We start from the raw sequence: 6,726 nt of genomic DNA, 5'->3' as shown, positions 1-6,726 counted from the left end.
CAGGAAGTAGTTACAACTTTTAGACGTTTCTGAATGGTTAGTGGATAAATTGATGTAGTTTCTGTGGAGTTGATTCAACTCATCCACTAGCATGTGCCGTCATGTTCATCTTTTGTGTTGAATTGATCCTCGTTTGTGAAGCAGTCCGGTGTAAAATGACAGCATGACAACAACACTCTACTACAACAACTCTTCCTCTTCTCTAAAGCAGCCCAACATGGCCCCGCCCCCTTTTTTGTGTGTTCTCAGGGGCGGGGCTTATGTAAATTTTAAGGTTTTTGATGTCACCAACCAAGGAAGAAGCTTGTTGTAGTCCTTAAAAATATATATATATATATGTGTGTGTTTTTTTATTCAATCATGAATGCTATCAAGGACATAAACAAGTATAGTTGTATTTTCTGATCAAGGATTCCATGCTCTTGTGTTCACCGTTCAGCGACCGCAGTCGTCTGTTTCTATGGAGACAGAAGTTTGTGAGTTTGATGTTATTTTCTTGGTTTGAGTGTGTGAGAGAGAACAAGATCTACACAATAGGTGGTGTTCGTTTGCATGTGTGTTTGTGTGTTTCCTCACTGTAATTTATGGCAATCCACATAGGAATTCACACAACTCAGCTTTTCCCCAACAACAGCCAGAGAACACAACTCTCTCTCTCTCTCTGTCTCTCTCTCTCTGTCTCTCAGATTTCTGGGCTCCGTCTCATTGCTGCAGTAGTTTCACACACACACACACACACACACACACACACACACACACACACACACACACACACACACACACACACACACACACACACACACACACACACACACAAGCGTTTATAAGTCCTGTGAGCTCAGGGGTCTGTTCACTTCCTGTGTGCTCCTGTTTTCATATTGAGAATGTTGCATATTGAGTCATTTATAGATGTGTTTATCTGGTGATTTAGGACTATCTAAGAGTTTGTACGCAGGTAACTGAGTGAAATGTGATGATCCTCAAAACATTTAGTGATGCTTGTTAGGATAAGTGATTTTAACAGACACCCAAACCTATACTACAGTAAAAGTTTGAGGTAAGAAAGATTGAAAAAAGAACTGTTTTCTACATTGATAATAAGAAATGTTTCTTTGAAGGTTCATAGATTGGAAATAAACTACACAAACAAAGTTAGTTAGTGATTCTGTTGCACTAGTCTCTTGCCAACACATCTGATGTTTAAGTCTTGTGGTTTTACTTTTGAAAACAGGGTGTATTTTAATATTTTAATGTTTACTTCCTGATCATAGTGTGTTACCGTAACCACATTTTATTTCCGTTCTTCTTACGGTGTGTGATTATGTATATGTTGAAGACAACATTTTCTCAGGAAGGAGCCTCGTCTGACAAAACCTTCCTTTGTGGATGACCTCAAAGGTAAAAAAATGATTCATAAGGGTTTGGTTTAGGGTAGGGTTTGGGTTTGTCTGTCATAATTATAATTAGCTTCATATAAAAACAACAGAAGTGTGTCATGTGGCCTCATTTAGATGAATTGTAAAAGACCACTGAATGCAACAAAACATTACAGTGACATGTTAGCGCACCTTACCTGATAAACTGTATTGCTGTTTTGTTTTGAGTCTTTTGACAGCTTTTTGTAATTAATTTTAATTCATAATTCACTGATCACCTTTGATGAAGCTGAAACCAGGGTTGTTACAGTTAACTAAAATTATACAAAATATGTTTAAAATATGAAATAAAATTAAAGTCAGAATTGTGAGATATAAAGTCAGAATTGTGAGATATAAAGTCAGAATTGTGAGATATAAAGTCAGAATTTCATGATATAAAGTCAGAATTTCATGATATAAAGTCAGAATTTCGTGATATAAAGTCAGAATTGTGAGATATAAAGTCAGAATTGTGTGATATAAAGTCAGAATTTCATGATATAAAGTCAGAATTGCATGATATAAAGTCAGAATTGCGAGTTATAAAGTCAGAATTGCGAGATATAAAGTCAGAATTGTGAGATATAAAGTCAGAATTTCATGATATAAAGTCAGAATTTCGTGATATAAAGTCAGAATTGTGAGATATAAAGTCAGAATTGCGAGATATAAAGTCAGAATTGTGAGTTATAAAGTCAGAATTTCATGATATAAAGTCAGAATTTCGTGATATAAAGTCAGAATTGTGAGATATAAAGTCAGAATTGTGAGATATAAAGTCAGAATTTCATGATATAAAGTCAGAATTTCATGATATAAAGTCAGAATTTCGTGATATAAAGTCAGAATTGCGAGTTATAAAGTCAGAATTGCGAGATATAAAGTCAGAATTGTGAGATATAAAGTCAGAATTGTGAAATATAAAGTCAGAATTGTGAGAAATAAAGTCAGTATTTCATGATATAAAGTCAGAATTGTGAGATATAAAGTCAGTATTTCATGATATAAAGTCAGAATTTCGTGATATAAAGTCAGAATTGCGAGTTATAAAGTCAGAATTGTGAGATATAAAGTCAGAATTTCATGATATAAAGTCAGAATTGCATGATATAAAGTCAGAATTTCATGATATAAAGTCAGAATTGCGAGATATAAAGTCAGAATTGTGAGATATAAAGTCAGAATTGTGAGATATAGTCAGAATTGCGAGATATAAAGTCAGAATTGTGAGATATAAAGTCAGAATTGCGTGATATAAAGTCAGAATTGTGTGATATAAAGTCAGAATTGCGAGATATAAAGTCAGAATTTCATGATATAAAGTCAGAATTGTGAGATATAAAGTCAGAATTGTGAGATATAAAGTCAGAATTGTCTGATATAAAGTCAGAATTGCGAGATATAAAGTCAGAATTGCGAGATATAAAGTCAGAATTTCGTGATATAAAGTCAGAATTTCGTGATATAAAGTCAGAATTGTGAGATATAAAGTCAGAATTGTGAGATATAAAGTCAGAATTGTGAGATATAAAGTCAGAATTGCGAGATATAAAGTCAGAATTGTGAGATATAAAGTCAGAATTGCGAGATATAAAGTCAGAATTTCATGATATAAAGTCAGAATTGTGAGATATAAAGTCAGAATTGTGAGATATAAAGTCAGAATTGCGAGATATAAAGTCAGAATTGCGAGATATAAAGTCAGAATTGCGAGATATAAAGTCAGAATTTCATGATATAAAGTCAGAATTTCATGATATAAAGTCAGAATTGTGAGATATAAAGTCAGAATTGCGAGATATAAAGTCAGAATTGTGAGATATAAAGTCAGAATTGCGTGATATAAAGTCAGAATTGTGTGATATAAAGTCAGAATTGCGAGATATAAAGTCAGAATTGTGAGATATAAAGTCAGAATTGCGAGATATAAAGTCAGAATTGTGAGATATAAAGTCAGAATTGCGTGATATAAAGTCAGAATTGTGAGATATAAAGTCAGAATTGCGTGATATAAAGTCAGAATTGTGAGATATAAAGTCAGAATTGTGAGATATAAAGTCAGAATTGCGAGATATAAAGTCAGAATTGCGAGATATAAAGTCAGAATTGTGAGATATAAAGTCAGAATTGTGAGATATAAAGTCAGAATTGCGTGATATAAAGTCAGAATTGTGAGATATAAAGTCAGAATTGCGAGATATAAAGTCAGAATTGTGAGATATAAAGTCAGAATTGCGAGATATAAAGTCAGAATTGTGAGATATAAAGTCAGAATTGCGAGATATAAAGTCAGAATTGTGAGATATAAAGTCAGAATTGCGAGATATAAAGTCAGAATTGTGAGCTATAAAGTCAGAATTGTGAGATATAAAGTCAGAATTGCGAGATATAAAGTCAGAATTGTGAGATATAAAGTCAGAATTGCGAGATATAAAGTCAGAATTGTGAGATATAAAGTCAGAATTGTGAGATATAAAGTCAGAATTGTGAGATATAAAGTCAGAATTGCGAGATATAAAGTCAGAATTTCATGATATAAGAATCTTGTTTTTTAAGTTTCCTTACACGCTGTTCACACATTGGCAATAAAAACAATTAATACATGACAATTCTTACAACTTAAAACAAAAATTAATGAAAACTATTTAGATATTATATATGAATGTGGATTTCAGAGCTTCAGTGCACAGGAAAATTAAAGAAAAATTACATTAAAGGGATAGTTCACGCAAAAATGAAATTAATCCCATGATTCAATCACCCTCAAGCCATCCTAGGTGTATCTTCTTTCAGTCAAACACAATTGGAGATATTTAAAAATATCCTTAGTCCTTCAAGGTTAATAGTGGTTGTGAATGGGGGCCCGTGTTTTGAAGCCAAAAATAATACATCCATCTATCGTAAAAATAATCCATAGGACTCCAGCAGACAACCATACACAGTAAATCATGGGATAATTTTTGACATTTTTGGGTGAACTATTTTTTTAATTTCAGTCTCTTCCTCAGACAACACTGTTGCATGACAATAGAAGACTTGGAATACATCGTCTGAGTCATATGGACGACAGTTACAAGACTTTTGTCTTTTTTGGGGGACCATGACAGGTTCTTCAGAACTGGTTTGTAACAACATGAGGGTGAGTAAATGATGGCAGACACTTCATTACTGGGTGAACTATCCCTTTAGCTCTGACAGAGAGGGACAGAAGAGGAAGATCAAACAGTGTGGTGGTGGTGGTTGACTGAGGCCACAGGCGCTTTGCCTCCATGTCGGAGTCAGTAGCGGAGTCAGTAGTCGGCTGGTCGTAGCGTGTGAAGAGCGAACGGAAAGCGCTCGGGCGTATGAGGGCATGCCGTTATCTGATTGATGGGAAAGAGGAAAATAAAATGAAATCAGATAAAGCGTCTGACTTTGTGGGTTTTCTCGAGAAGCAGGTATTGGCTTGTGAACGGTGTATCTGTCAGGTGACCTCATCCACTTACGCACATTCACTTATGCAAAATATAAATCGAAAAAATATTTTGCATAAAGAAAAGTATTTCTTTGTAGTTATCATTTCCATCCAACCTTTCTGTAATGTCAGTGCGGACACCTTTTTATTTGTACTAAAAAAAAAAGTTTTAAATTCAGTACAATGAACAAGTATAACTGTACTTTGAAATGTACTAATGAAAAATTATTAAAACTTTATATATATTATATTAGTGCTGTTATTATTAAATGCATTTTAATGTTTATTTTTGTTTATTTATATATTGTTTATTATTTATAATACATATTTATGTAAATATTTTTCAAATATGACCTAAACGTTTCTTAAGATTTTCATAAAATTCACTCAAAACACGTCTGTCCACCCATTACATACGTTCATGTTTTGTCATATAGTGTGTACTGTGCTTTTTTTTATTATTCATAATGCACAATTTGCTTTTTTAGCATATATTATTCTGCAAATGTGTGTGTATATTCTTCAATATGTACACGGCTGCAGATTTTTAGAGTTTTTCACTCCTCATCACACTTGTGCATATGTTGAAGTGACAATAAATTGCTGGATAACTATAAACAAACAATTGATAATGACTGTAAAATGTAAAGATTCTGATTAGAACTAAACAGACGTTCCATTGTGATGTCACAGGAGAAACATTCTAATCCACACAAAGAACCTTGTGTTCTCTATAGTTCTAAAACCATCTATGATCTGATGCTTTTTTTTAATAGTTTTACAAAGTGTTGAACTATTAAACTGTTGATTTCAACAAAACAAGCCTCTATGTGTGTCTGTTTTAGAAGCAGACTTGTTTGTACTGATACTTGAGTTATCAAGATGGCTGCTGCCGGGACAAATGGCCCGTCCCTCAGGGCAGAGACGAGCCGGCAGCGCTGAGAGCTTCTCCTTTGTGTTTGTGGATGAACCGTCCCGTGCTTCCATAGACAACGATCTGCTTACCCCAGTCATGATCCAGCAGGAAAGTTTTATATATATTTGAGTTAGTGGAATGACATGAAGTAAATGACATATCCTTCATTTTTATGTGAACTACTCCTTTAACAAAAATTAAAATGTATTTTTTTATGTATTAATTGTAAATCTATTTACTAATCCATTTGTCCTTGCTTAATTAGCAGGTTTTGTGTTCTCAGTTCAGTGTCTTTGTGGAGTTCATCAGAAGGGGAGTTAATAAGCTCTTCGTATTGGTGTCGGGTCGAGGCATCTGTCCGGTTTCCTGGCCAGCACAAGCTTTAGATGCATTAGGAGAGTTTGGATTACAGAGACCAGGACACCACCATGACACTAATACCCAGGAATACACTTCAGACAGCAACATACTCTGAACCGACCCAAGACAGTTAGACAGAGGAAGGAAGAAAAGGGATAAAACTACATTTTTTACTCTTATGTTTTCATCATGAAATAATGGCTTGACTTCGGTCTATCTCAGGTCTGCATGGGAATCTGGGGCTGGTGAATTTAGGTCTCTCAGGGCCAGTCGGGTCAGAGTAGGCTTACGGCCGTAATCCCCCCAGCAGACGTCCATATCAGGAGCGGCAGTAGGAGGTGTGGCGCTCGCTCGTCTAGACGGGCCGTAGACGGTTCCCCTCCCCCAGAGACCTGCTGTTCCTGGCACACTACCGGCCCACGGGGCATTCGAGTTACACTGAGGGAATGTTCTCACAGAAACTCATTCACATTGTCTATGAAGCGCCATTAAATATTGAAACTCGGCACAGATGGAAATAAAATGTGATTCTGAAAGTAAAGAGCAATGTGGGTCTTTAAAGAGATTTTCTGTCTAAA

This window comes from Chanodichthys erythropterus, chromosome 22 (assembly GCF_024489055.1).
Source record: "Chanodichthys erythropterus isolate Z2021 chromosome 22, ASM2448905v1, whole genome shotgun sequence".
In the NCBI taxonomy this organism is placed as follows: Eukaryota; Metazoa; Chordata; class Actinopteri; order Cypriniformes; family Xenocyprididae; genus Chanodichthys; species Chanodichthys erythropterus.
This window is presented reverse-complemented; position numbering follows the sequence as displayed.